The 14,625-nt window shown below is 44.2% G+C and overlaps 1 non-coding gene across 1 annotated transcript; it reads left to right on the forward strand.

Annotated features, from left to right (window-relative positions):
• The first annotated feature begins 10,639 nt into the window (after nt 1-10,639).
• On the forward strand, nt 10,640-10,714 carry TRNAA-UGC (transfer RNA alanine (anticodon UGC)). Its single transcript has one exon. It is a non-coding gene; the product is annotated as a tRNA-Ala (tRNA).
• Nucleotides 10,715-14,625: the final 3,911 nt, after the last annotated feature.

The following is a 14,625-nucleotide window of genomic DNA, read 5'->3' on the forward strand; positions in this document are numbered from 1 at the left end:
TTTTCCCATAGCCTCAGCCTGGGATTCAAACTGAGATCGAATATCGTGCTCTTGACTCTCTCTCCAGCTTGCTGCCTTTCCTCTAGTCTAGTTCACATTGTTGGGATGAGGGTCAATCATTCCCAGAAAGAACATTCTGTGTATATTAAACTATGTGAAGTTTCCAGAAGCAGTGAGAAGCTGGTTTCTTTACGACAGGTGTGTAATGGGAATTGGGGATTGCTCGTGCGTAAGTTGCCGCCACTCTCGGCGAGGTTGCCTGGATAAACCTTCCCCTGGCTGGACAGCCCTGATTCCACATCTGTCTCAGTCACTGGCAGAATCCATCAGTGGGCGTTTCCTGAACTTCTTCCAACATAAAAGTTCCTTGACGGATAGTCTCCGCCTAGCCTCCCTGCGCGGAAGTCTTCTGCGCAGGGTGGGTGTGGGCAGTGGAGGACCCGTACTCTCCTCGCTAGTCTCTGGTGAAGAGTCCTGGAGCCAACTCTCCGAAGCCTGCCTCTGCCCGCCTTTCTCCCTGGTGTAACGCTGATTTCCTTCCCCGGTAGCTGAGTCCCCTCCTTTCCTGCTGGGACCTTCTCCGGCATCGCTTGGGAGCCCTTCCTCCACTCCTGGCTGCGATGGCAGTTCCCTGACAAGGTGCAAGGACACTCTGAAGAATGTTGCTACACATGCACAGTTTTTGGACTGAACAGAGAGAAATGTTTAGTGTGAACTCTACTATCATACTGTGAAGATGTGAGAGAGGGTCTGGCAGCTTTTAAGGCTGGGCCCAGATATCAACAACCTCAGATATGCAGATGACATAACCTTGATGGCAGAAAGTGATGAAGAATTAAAGAACCTTTTAATGAGAGTGAGAGAGGAGAGCACAAAATATGGTCTGAAGTTCAACATCAAAAAAATGAAGATCATGGCCACTGGTCCCATCACCTCCTGGCAAATAGAAAGGGAAGAAATGAAGGCAGTGAGAGATTTTACTTTCTTGGGCTCCATGATCACTGCAGATGGTGACAGCAGCCACAAAATTAAAAGACGCCTGCTTCTTGGGAGAAAAGCAATGACAAACCTAGACAGCATCTTAAAAAGCAGAGACATCACCTTGCCAACAAAGGTCCATATAGTAAAAGCTATGGTTTTCCCAGTAGTGATGTATGGAAGTGAGAGCTGGACCATAAAGAAGGCTAATCGTCGAAGAATTAATGCTTTTGAATTATGGTGCTGGAGGAGACTCTTGAGAGTCCCATGGACTGCAAGAAGATCAAACGCATCCATTCTTAAGGAAATCAGCCCTGAGTGCTCACTGGAAGGACAGATCCTGAAGCTGAGGCTCCAATACCTTGGCAACCTCATGAGAAGAGAAGACTCCCTGGAAAAGACCCTGATGTTGGGAAAGATTGAGGGCACAAGGAGAAGGGGACGGCAGAGGACGAGATGGTTGGACAGTGTTCTGAAAGCTACCAACATGAGTTTGACCAAACTGCAGGAGGCAGTGGAAGACAGGAGTGCCTGGCATCCTCTGGTCCATGGGGTCACAAAGAGTTGGACACGACTAAACGACTAAACAACAACAACTATCAGAGCTGTCTGTACTTGAATGTTTCCTGTGATTTATTTCTACTCTCCATGCTTGACTTGGAACTCCTACATGCTTGGAGGCTGTGTGGTACTCTGCTACAAAGGGGCCTGGTAGTGTACTGGATCCAAGGATAGGAGTTTTCGTTCCCTAGAAAAACTTCAACAGGTTTCAGGGCTCTGAAAACCTCCAACTGGTTATGGATATACCCCAATACCCATCGCAGCCCCAAAACTCTACTTCAAACTCAAGTTTTGTCCTTCTAACTAACTCTGAGTTGAGGGAGGGGCCCCACCCATTCGTCATCTCACACAGAGCTCCCTTCCCTTTGTTCTCCTAATGGTCCATCACCCAAGCAACCACCTCATCAGGAAGCTAGCCTGGCTTATATTTTAACACTTCTGCGATCCAAGGGTTAGAAGGATCCCAATTCCACTCTCCAATTCATAAGAATATATTTTTTTTTCTGGATACAGTTGATCCTCCACTATTGCTTCCATCTCCACTCAGTTTTGGTGATCCTACACAACAAAGTACCTTTCTCAGATTGAGGGCCACATTCCCATTTGGGCAACCTTCGGGGGGGGGGGGAAGGCACATTCCAGTGGTGGGTGGGGCCAGAGGCAAAAGTGGTCAGAACTATGAATGTAAATCATACCTTTGTTCAATAGGCTAGTTTCTACACATTCACACCTGTCTTCACTCTCCATCCAGACAGCCAATAGGCATTACCAAAGGTCAAAGACTGGCAAAAACGCTCAAGGAGGGTATGAAGTAGGACAGGCAAGGGGTGTGGCCTGGAAAGAGGGGGTGTGGCCTTGGGAGAATCCCAAGGGGCATATAGAGAGGCCTGGAGGGCACATTTGACCCCCGAGGCCTGAGGGGGGGGGGTCTCTCCTTCCACAGAAGAAGGAAGATATCAAGAACCAGGCATCTGTGAAGTGTGGTGTATATTGCCGTGATGCCTTACAAAAGTCAACATAGGCTATTCAGGCCATTTTCCCTTTGAGATGTAGAAGGCTGAATGCTTGTGAGGACCTGAGGCAGCAATGGGGAATCTGTGGGCCTCCATGTGTAGTTCAACTACCCATCTCAGAATCCTTGGCCCCACTGGCTGCAGTTGATGGGGTCCAACAACATCTGAAGGGGCTCAGGCTTATCGTTCCTAGACTCAAACCCAGGTTCGAATTCACATTCAGTCCTGGTGCTCACCAGATGACATTTAACCAGACACTACAGTTGAGTCTAATTGATCCCACTGAGTTGTTGCAAAAATTGGGTGGGGATGAAGGACGAACTCAGCATGCTACACTGAGTTTCTGGAAGGATTAGTAGGACATATACCTATCATCATCAACAACATCAACAGCCCCGCAAAGTATTGGAAGACACAAGATCTACCCACCCTGGAAGAATGGCAGATGAAGGTCATGGACTATATGGAACTGGTGGAAATGACTGGCAGAATCCGAGACCAGGGAGAAGAGTCGGTGGAAGAAGATTGGAAGAAATTTAAAGACTACTTATATAAATATTGCAAAATTAATGAATGTTAGAATGATGTCAGAATGAAGTTAAGTGGTTTTAGCAGTAATGCCATAAAGGAGTGTGTAAAAATGGTCTGTTATTAGGTGAGAATGCAAATTTATAATACATTAAGGTAAAGGATTAAGATAAAAACAAGGAGGGAAAGGATTTGCTGAATTAATCAATTGAACTGGAATACAAAAAAGGGAGGTGTGAGGAGGTCAGGGAAACAAGCAAATGAAAGACAAGATATGAAAAGATTGATATGTTTTTAACTGTTCTTTTTTCTTTATTTTTCTGTACTTTGTATTTTTTCTTTTCTTTTTTCTTTTTATTACATTGTAACTCTTTTTGAAACTTTAATAAATATCTTTTTTTAAAAAAAAAAAAAACATCAACAGCCCAGTGTATATTAATGGGAATATTAGTGGATCTATGTATAGTCATCATCAAAATATACAGAGGAGAATTTAGAGGAGCAAAGACACTGTTTTTCTTCTTCTTTTTACTTCCAACACGTCAGCTCATGAAATTTGTGAAATCTGAAGTGCAATACACATCTGCGCTTACTCTCCTCTCTTCATTCATAGAGAACACTCTTCAATACCACACAAACACACTTTCATTCCTCCACAGTACTTATCCTCCATACTGGTACATCCTCTTTCCTTCCTGCCTTCACAAAAGCCTACAGTGAATTCAGTCCTCCTTCCCTTACAATGGATTGCAAATTCCTTAATAGGTGTTGGGCAGCATCCAAAATTCCCCCTCTCTCCCCCCACCTCAGCCACTTTCTCTCTTTGTTTTTGCTGCTCACAGACCAAGACTGCAAATGCTCTGAATCTTTCTTTTCTCAGCTTCCCCCCTTTCTTTTTTCTTTTTTTTTGCAAACGACAAGTTTAGCCAATGCTGAAGTAGGGTGCCGATGTTCATCTCAGATCTGTACAAAGGTCTGTAAAGAAGCATTTCAGAACCCTGGAAGAGGATAGCATCCCACCCACCCTCTCATGTGAGGTGGGTGCAGAGCACAGGAGATCCCAGAGGGCAGTCCCCACCATTTCCTCCCTAAGGGTGGAAGGAGACTGGTAACACCTCTTAGTCCCTGAGAGGCCACTGTGGCGGCAGCACGGGGGACGGGGCTGCAGAGGAGGCAAAATATCTGGCCTCCAGGGAGGGTCCTGCAGCGGCCACAGGCAATGCATTCCTTGGAGATCAGATCTGCTGCCCCTGTGGACCCTGCCACCCGAGGCAGTTATGTCAGCTTGCCTCATGGGTGGGTGAGCCAGTCCTGAGTAGACCAGGCCTTTATTTTACATGAAACATCCAGTGTACTTCTCTACGTGAGAGAACCCAAACGCAGCCACAGCAACACCTTCTAAATAGTTGCTCCGGAATTATGCCAAATGTAGTGGTAGAATTCTAGACTGTACCATTCCAGGCATTTTAACTACAACAACAACAACCCTGCATTTCTTCAGCACTCCTTCACCTTTTAAAATGTGTGTGCGCGTACGCGCACACACACGCGCACACACAATCCCAAGCATGCAAAAAAGAAAGCTGCTAGAAGATGGGAGAGAAAGAGTTAACTTCATCCTTTTTCTAACATGCTTGTTTGTAGGGAGTTTTATTTAATGAACCTTCAAAAGGCACCCCCCCCAACTGGAGTCCCTGAAGTGGAACAGCCCAGACCTGGATTACTTTAGCCTGCTATTTTACTCTGCGGAAAGCTTTCTCAATGGAAAAGATCGACCAGCAGCTCATTTACATAAACCCACCATAAGAACAAGCAATGAGAAAGACATAGCGGGAAGTTAGCAAGGCTGGGGTAAGGAAAGGAGAAAAGAGTCTGCTTTCTGTCAAGCAATAGCTCCATGCACACATGCACATTCAAAGCACATTTCCTGCCTCAAAGAATTCTGGGCACTGTAGTTTGTTAAGGGCTGCTGGGAATTTTAACTCTGTGAGGGGTAAACTACAGTGCCCAGAATTCTTTGAGGGAAAGAATGTACCTCAAAAGTATGCGAATCCAGGTTCTCAGGCAAAGCCTAATACTGTATCTTTTCTTAGACCTGCTCCTTTTAACTGAACCAGTGTGGTTAGAGCGTCAGAATGGGATCTGGGAGTCCAGGGTTCAAATCCCCACTCAGCCATGAAGCTCATTAGGTGACCTTGGGCCAGTCACTGCCTCTCAGGTAGCCTACCTCACAGGGTTGTTTGGGGGATTAAATGGGGAGGGGTAGAGCCATGTACACCACCTTGACCTTCTTGGAGAAAAAGGAGGGAAATAAATGCCACTTATTTGCATCTGCTTTGTCTACAGAAGGTCACAGGTTTGTTCCTTGTCATCTTTAGGTAGGGCTCAGAGAGACCCTTCTTTGCCTGAAATCCCGGGGAGCTGCTGCCAGCCAGTGTGGGCATTACTGAGATAGATGTGTCAATGGTCTGACATAAGACAAATCCCTGTGTTCCTCTGAGCAGGTTTCCCTCACGATCAAGACGCCTGCTGTTTGTGTCTTGCTTGCTCCAGCCCTCCCCATTCTGATCTCCTTAGAAAAAGACGTTTTTTTTCTTCCCTTCCAATTGCTTAGTTAGGGTGGTTGCCACGAACAACGCCTAGGATATTAAGGCATTGAATACAACAGGAAGTGAGTGGCCTTCCGACCGGGCAGTTAGGACTGCAAGGGGTTCACTGGGGTTGCCCCAGTTTAAGTATAATGCATTCTCCTAGCCTAGAGAACTTTCTCCGGTTCCACCCGGAACGATTTTGCCCATTCCTGCCAAGAGACCATCGCTCTCTCCAAGTTAAGCAAAAATCTTCGCACTGGATCCACTGATTCCCCGCCACCCCCACCAACAGAGCGCCTGAATCGCCTTTTACCCCCCACGAGGAGGGGGGGAGCCCAAACATTTTTAGATTCACTGAAATGTCTGGATGGACCGCGCTGTCACTTTGCAGAGCCTATTCAGCTACTAAAGATTAAAAAAACAACCTCCGGCTGATCCATAAAAATCGTGCAATTCTGCACGCAGGTTACGCTGCTTAAATCCCATTGACTTCAATAGAATCAAAGCAAGCCGTGTGTAGGATTGCCAGCCAAATCTCTACAAAGGTTTGCATGCGGTTTCCATTCCTCACCATTCCCTTTTCATCATTTTTTCCGCAACAGAAGTGAATTCAGTAAAATCCATCAGCTTCCAGCTCGAATGCAACACAGACACAAGAAATTATTTGCACAGATGCCATTCCAGCTCGTATTTTCCAGCTAAATTTAGGCTGCAGTCCGAACTCTGTTTACCTGGCAGTAAGATCAATGGAATTCAATAGCCCTTACTTCTGAGGAGGGTTGCGATGTTAATGTTTAAAGTGTCCTTTTAAGTCATTCTAGGGCTTGGTGGGCGTTTCCTGTTATTTCTGTTGCAATAAAGAAGCAGACTTCCTTATAGGTACTTCTTGTTGACAAGGGAATGTCATGACACTGACTAGCGTTTCAGTCTTTCCCAACTTTGCCTGGAAAAAAATTAGGATTGAATCTGGGACCGTCTACATGCAAAGCAGATTAATCACTGAGCTGTGGTTCTGTCCCAACTGATGGGGTCAGATTAAAAAATTATTCTGATCATTGGCTTCTAAGGATTCAGAATATTATTGCAGTGTGGCAGGTTTATACTCCCAAAGTTGTTTAAATGTTCTAGATCAACCAATACTGCGAAAAGGGGATACTAAATAGAATAAAACCACAATAACACTTATCTTTAATTACTAGAATAGAACTGCAACTGCTTTAAAATATACAGTGTAGTAGTTACCAAGTATATAATGGGATACTTATAATATAATGGGATACTAATAATAGTTTTTCCCAGCTGTTTACTGCCTTTCAGTCCCATCTACCACTGTCCCTAAGAACAGTGACCTGGGACCGCCACACAGTGGAGCTTACTTCCAAGTAAGCATGAATATGATTGAGCTGCAATTCCATGTGGATTAAACTGGATGAGAGCATCATTGAACTCTGTGGGATTTGTTTCCCAGTAAACTTGCATGGGATCCTGCTGGGCATTGCTTTCACTGACCCTCTCTCTTTTACCCATCCCACCTCCCCACCCCAAATATTCAGCAGGTTAGTTGTCCACAGTGCCTTTAATTAAACTCTGTTCCCCAAATCAGAACAATATCTTTTTATTCTACCTTTGTAGTCGAAGGGAGGGCTCTGTCTTCCTAAATCTGGTCCTGGGCTATTTCGGCATTCAGCACCATCGGTTCTGGACAGCGACCTTTTCACCTTCAAAGGGAAACAAGCCAAGGTAGTTCCGTTGTCCTGTCGAATTGGTGGTAAAGGGAGCGGAGCGCATTTCTTCAAGCGCCATATGACGGATGGATAGGGGTGGACTATGTAAAGATTATATTTTGAAAACCAGGTGTGTCTGCTTAAAGATATGCAGAGAATAAAAACTTTTGGGGACAGAAAGGAAAATGTCACTTTAAGCATATCTTAAGCCCTTTAAAAATGTCCAGTAGTATCCACTACGTGATATATTTGGCATGTGCTTACTTTTCCCGGACCTGCCTACTCGGAAGTAAGCTGCAGTAGATTACACGCTAATTTGTACAGTATATAAACAAGTTTCACGTTTTCGCAAAAAATCCAAACACATTTCCTTTTCATTTCTGATAGATTTATCTCTTTTTTAAAAAAAATAATAATTAAAAATCAGATCCACTTTCTTCACCCTACACTGCATTTTTTTAAAAGAGAACTCTGTCAAAATTATTTACAGTTTGTACTAGTTTTTTAAGCTTCTGATTGAGTCATTCAACCGTTCTAAAGAGATCTTATTCTTTGTTTATCAATAAAAAAGACCATTATGTTCTTATTCATAAAAGTCGGTGTCTTTCATCCTTGTTAAATGAAGTATCTTTTCTTTCGCTATAAAAGATGTTCAGATTTTTCATAATGTGAATGCCGTGTTTATTTTTACTATGGAAATTCGTTTTGTTTCCGTACTTTTAGGGAAGTGAGAGCTATTCCTTTGCTGCTCTGAGATTACATAGGATGGGGTGGGTGTGTAGGGGGAGGCGGCTGTCTCCATCGAGAAGCGATTTTTGTAAAATATCGAGGTAACCAAGGAAACATACTTTGCTTTTTAAAAAAGAGGCGATAGACTGAATAGTCCAGGATGTGAGTACAGAACCTGCCTTAGAACCAGATTGTTCTGGGAACATGGGGGGGGAATCTGTTTCTCTAATTTCTCGGTTCTCTGCTAACGAAAATTGCGACATTTCTGGTAACAATCGCAATATTAATTATACTATTTCTCCAGAATTCGGGAATGTATTGCTACATACAAATTTATATATGATATATTGGTAGATGTATGAATTGATTTATACACCGCTCAATCAACTACGTATAACTAGGTGGTATAACTGCGTAATAATCCACACCCTGACCTAAATTTAGCGTGTGTAATTAATTGCAAGATCATCGGGGCATGTTACTCTATGAAAGCGCCATGTAAAATTGATTATGTAATTATAAATAATGCAGAAACGGAAGGACAGGAGAATTTAGAAATAGGCGGATGAAATTCAATCAGTCTAAGTATTAGTGGGGGGTTTTGTTTTTTACTTTTAGCACATTCCAATTTCTCTCTCTCGCCCTTGCCTGCCAGTTTTCTACATTAGAGCAGTGCAATCCTGAAGTAAGTCCCACTATGTTATGTTCAATGGGGCTTACTCCCAGGTAAATGTGCTACAGGATTGCAGCATAAAACTGCAATGGTAGACATGCAAAGAATTGTGCTATAAGCTACATTACTGGAGAAGGACATTACTGGTTGGAATGTGATTTAGAATAAATTCCTTCACGGCTGTCCACCAATTAACGAATTTATACTTGATTAAGCACCTGCCTTTCCACCAGTTAATGACTGATTGAAGTGAAATGCATTTTTCATATAGCCAAATATTCAAATCTAGACAAAGTTTTGAGATATTGACCGAAGCATAAAGAGACGTGGGTCCGTCCCCCCAGGAAATGCCATATTTTATATTTTGGTCCCCCCTCCGCCCCAATTCTCTGCTGCAAGAGAGTAATATTTCAAAAGAAGACTTGCACGCTTCAGTATATCAGGACGTCGAACTTAAAAGTGATCCCTTCAGTCTCAACCCCCTCTATGAAAATTTGCCATCTCCAATTAAAATTGGACCCACATCATTAATCAACTAAAAAACTGAGTTGATTAATCTACCCATTAAACCTTCAACCCCACAGTTAAGTAATTGTCGAAGGGAAATAGCTCATCCGAAAATCCGCGCTCCTTCCTTCTCCTTTGCTAAACTAATAACGCTTCTGAACAGTTTCTGTGTTACTTTCCTGCAGTTGCAGGACAGAGGGGATCTTTCACCCAGGACAGAGGGGATCTTTCGGAGGCTGTTATGAGCGTTTCGTCCAGGCTACCTCTGTTGAAATGACGCCCCTTTTAGACTTGTGTAAAATACAGCGCTCCATGGAGGAAACACAAACCTCTGCACCCCTCTTGTTACTCAAGAATATAACTTTAGTTGGGGAGGAGGAGGAGGAGGAGGAGGAGGAGGAGGAGGAGGAGACTTCTACCGCACTGCAAGTCAATGGTAAGACCACTTTCCCCTTCAAAGCAGGTCTCAATACATTTCCGCACAAATGTACGTGTTGGCGCAAAGACAGTTTTTGCATACGTATTCGCCATGCTACCTCTATCTATTGGTGAGACAGGCATTCCCAATACACGTTTTGAGTAACTGATGTCGATCAGGACACCTCATTTTCGAATTCAACCACAGACCATGGGCAGCTGCCCCCCAAAATCATTAAAAATCAACAAGAATCAATACAAATCTGAGTTTCTCCCCCCCCAAAAAAACCCCCCAAAGCCTGCCCCCTAACAAAAATCCTGGCCACGCCCATGCCACAGACCATCAAAACCCATCTGTGGCATTCAATGCTACTGAGAGCAGACCCACTCAAGTTAACAGGCATTTATTCATTTCAATGGGTCTTGGATACAACTCAATGAGTTTTGCAGGTAATCTCATTCTTCTGGGAAGGTTCCATTGCCTTCAATACTTGCTTTACCCTCGTCATGTAAATTTTTTAGAAATGATTTCCTGACACTGTTTTTAAGTGATTTGTGAACCCAAAGAGGAATAATATGCTCATATGATTGGAAGTAAGTAAGAATTTTTCAGGACATCCCAAAGGTGTGAGTCCTGCTAAAGAAACTGATGGATTTATGTTAGCCATGTCCATTAATTTCAATGGGTCTGCTCCGAGTAGGACTAACTTTAGCTGCAACCAAAATATATAGACATGTGTAGGGCTAGTTATTTATAATTTGCAATGTAAGGTTTTGCTTCAAACATTGCTGTTTATGTCTGAAGTGTAAACCTTTAGGTAGGAAGTATGTATATGCGTTTTTCTAATACATATAAAACCATGCTAAGTTTTTCACTGTGGGGGCGGGGACTTCTTGTGGGCGACAGATAATATTTGGGGAGGAACCATAGCTCAGTGGTAGAGCATCTGCTTTGCATGCAAAAGATCCCGGGTTCAATCCCCGGTGTCTCCACTTAGTGCTGCGTTCCTGGTCTGAAACTTGGAGAGCCACTGCCAGCCAGTGTAAACAAACGTAAACAATAGTGAGTTCGGTGAACCGATGGACTCGATGGATTCAGTACAAGGCAGTTTCCTATGTAAGTTAAGCTCAACGCTACACTGCAGTACTCTGACCCTGCAGAAGGCACGCCCGTATGTGATCAATCCATCAGGATTTATTAGTCAGCTGACCATAATACACACCAAAAGGACCTGTCAAAAAAGCACATATATACCATATAAAGGCAGCATTGGCATCAATCCTATCAAGATAAAGAGCAAGTAGCAATTCATCTGATCTACCAAGAGGAGCACTTAACTGAGGGAAAGAGCAGGCGTCCCTGCGTGCGCCCTTAAGAGATTCAGTTAAAATGCATTGTCCGACAGAGGAGCTTTACAGAAGTAAGAAGTATCTTAAAATCATAGAATTGTAGAGTTGGGCGAGATCACGAGGGTCATCTAGCCCAACCCCCTGCAATGCAGGAATCTTTTGGAGAGGGGGAGGGGGACCGTGATTTAGGGGGGGAGGGGGATATGGTTCCTCGCATCGTACCAGATGACTAGAATCACCCAATGAAGTCCTTTCAAGTATAAAAGGCGAACACAACGTTAGTTGCTTATGGAACTCCCTGCGACAAGATGTGATTATGACTATCAACATATGTGGAATTTTTTATTTATTTTTAAGGATTAGGCAAATTGCTCAAGACAGATCCAAACCTATAGGGAAATTGAATAGCAGGTCCTGGGGAAAGACAAAAGCAGAATGTTGCTGCCTATAAACTTCCACATCCATCCTTCAGACTTCTGGCGGAGCAAGGATGGCGGACTAAATGGACATTTGTTCTATTCCAGTTAGGGCCATTTTTACACATTGCGTTTTACAATCATATCCGAAACGAATAATTAAATATACAGCATCCCATTTACCCCTCTTTAATTTATGCATGGGGTATTTTTATCATTATAAATATCTAAGCATGTGCAAATTTGCACATTGGTATTAATTTGCAAAATAGGCTTCAAAAATGCCGCATCACAAACATTGAGAAAACGGTGTGTGGGTCTGTTGCCTTTTCTGTTGGTTTTGGTCACGAATGACCCGTCTACTTAAAAATGAACTTGTATATTATCCTGGGTTTGCTAAGCGCTTGCACGCAAAGTGTTAGTTCACACGTGCGTGGACATCGATTGAGTTATATCCCCTTGACTGTGTACTAACACTGGGGGGGGGGAACACTGCGTTTGAGGGGATGGATATGCAAGTTCGACCGCCTGTGTCCCATTCAGACGCACAGGTTCTTACAATCATACACGCACGTCTGTATCAAGCCTGAAACACAGTCTTGGATTTGTGGTCCTATGCTTGCAAGCCGAGGTGCAATGGGACATGATCCATTCCGACCCCCGGAAATCCAATTGATTTTAATAGACACGTGCTTGATTACTTCCCACTCAAATCAATGGAACTGACCAGTGCGCAGCTTTAGGTGGTCCTCCTGCATTATACAAGCGCTCCCCGCGACCCCATCCCATACTCGCCCCTGCTTCTCACAGCGGCGGGCTCTTTGCAAGAACATAACATAAACTGTAGTAATTTCAGATCCTCCGAGGATGATCGCTGGAATGCCTTTCATTTACGGCAGGAATAGCAAGCAGGGATAGCTAAGAGGCGCATGTACAGTATGAATCCTGCCCTTAATTGACAAAACACGCACACTTTATGTTGTGTATTGGGCTCTCCTTGAATTAATAGCCTGGCCGATCCTTGGATCTCGCCAGACACGCGTCTCTCAGGGAGGAAGCCAATGTCAAAGAGCCTTTGTCCATTCCATTTCGTCCGTTTCACTCTGGAAATGTCATTTTCTTTTTGAAATCTCTCTGCAGAGCCCTCTGGGACTCTGCCACGGTGCTTGCAGGCAGACACAAGAAAACTTGGGAACACACCTGACCAGGTGAGAGCCAGCCATGGGGTTTTCTCGGGCTAGGGGTCGAATTCACACCACATCGCAACAGACGGTCTGCCTTAAAGCAGGAAGGGAATCGCCTAAGTTGAAAAACAGCAAGAAAAGGCCCGCAGCTCTCGCTAAGGTTTCAAACGATGCAGATTTGCTCTGGTAGGGTTTGGTGTCATTTTTGGTAGGTGCCACTGGAAATATTTTTTGTGGCCTCGTTTCTGTGGTGGTGGCTACCACCAAGGAGCGAGGGAAGAAGACCGCAAGGCGGATGGAGAAGGGTCTCCTTTTAACATATAATTGCACTCGTCTTTTTTCCTGAGCAGTTTCTAGCAAGCTTTGCCGATTCTTCCACCCTCTCGAACCGCTCTCGTCTCTCTGCTCCCCAGATATCCAAAGCTGGTTGTTTTGTTTAATTAAACTCAATGTCAGCTTTAATTTTCCGCCCGGCTGGCTCGCTATGCCTTTATAGGAATTAACATTTTGTTTATATATGTCATTGCACTTTGTATAGATTGGCGCGTTTTTGCCGAGGGGAGAGGCGATTTCTTTACAGTAGATGGACCGCCCTGGAGGAAGCGAGGCCTAGCGCAACTTGCATACGGGAAGGGCGATTTCGAGGCTCTGGGCATTGCGGGGTGCGGGTGGTGCGTGAGAGTGGCCTCGATAGCGCCCCACTCCCGGCCGAAAAACCATTGTGGCCGGTGTAGACAAAGGCGAGGAGCGGGGAGAAGGAAGTCAAATATACCCACTGCCAATTGCGCACGAAGAAGCTGCATTTTTCTGTGCTGTTTTAGTTAATCCGGAGCAGCTGCCACGCCTGTATTCCGTATTCAAAAAAACTGGCCTGTTATCCAATGCAAGGCTTCCAAATAAGAAGGCATTGGGACTGGACTGAAAAAGGCCCAGTTAAGCCCTTAATGCGAAGGATGCAACAATCCACTTACGTATTTATTTACAAATGAGACAAATTCACCACAAAGTAGCAGGGCAGGTTACCACTACGTATTTAAAGCATGCAATATTTAAACAATTTAAAATGGACCACAGATCGTTTACTAGGCAATAGAGGTCGATTCACAAAAACCACACAAATTTTGGCCTGGGTGAAGAGGTCCATCTTGACCCCCATTCTACCACCGGTCTTGGGGTTTAGATTGTGGACTCCTCCGGACTGGGTTTGTTCATTTGCTTGCAAAGGTATTTGGAAACACATATTTGAGCACATCCATGGGCTCCCTAGCCAATGGGAACAGTCAGGGCCAGATTTAGGTTTGATGAGACCCTTTATATGTCAAGCTGTCCTTTGTCAACAACAAATTGTTGCTGTTTTTTGTGTTGAATAGGTCCTATATGCTATGTGGTAATTTATGGACCTAATAGGTATCTAAAGCCATTTGCACATGCAGAATGTAGGCACCCTATATATAGAAATGAGCAAATCAGTGATATTTTAGGGAGCTGGCTAGCAGGCAGAACCCATTACTTACATCATAGGAGCCTATACAACACAAAACACTGTTGCAGTATGTAGGTTTTATTTTTATTTTATTTTTATCATATATTTGGAAATGCACATCCAGTTTTTTTCTTTAAATTTTTTGGGGCCCCCAAGAGAGTGGGGCCCTAAGCTATAGCTTGTTTGGCTTATACATAAATCTGGCACTGGAAACAGCGGAGACCTAGATGACAGCAAAGCAAAAAAGCTTTGAGCAAAACCTTGATGGTGGTGGTGGAAGAGAAGGTGGAACAGAGGCAGTGCTCCTGTCATTATCCTGTCTGTTATGGGTAGAAGATCCCTCATTGCCACCATACCGAAGTCAGGTGCCACCTTTTAACTTGTCTGATGCATGGCAGTGCAAGATTTAGGGCAGTACGGGCAGTCCTCCCCCACAGGGTGCCAAGCCAAGGGGTGCAAAACTGAGGAGAC

Source organism: Podarcis raffonei, chromosome 14 (assembly GCF_027172205.1).
Source record: "Podarcis raffonei isolate rPodRaf1 chromosome 14, rPodRaf1.pri, whole genome shotgun sequence".
Classification (NCBI taxonomy): Eukaryota; Metazoa; Chordata; class Lepidosauria; order Squamata; family Lacertidae; genus Podarcis; species Podarcis raffonei.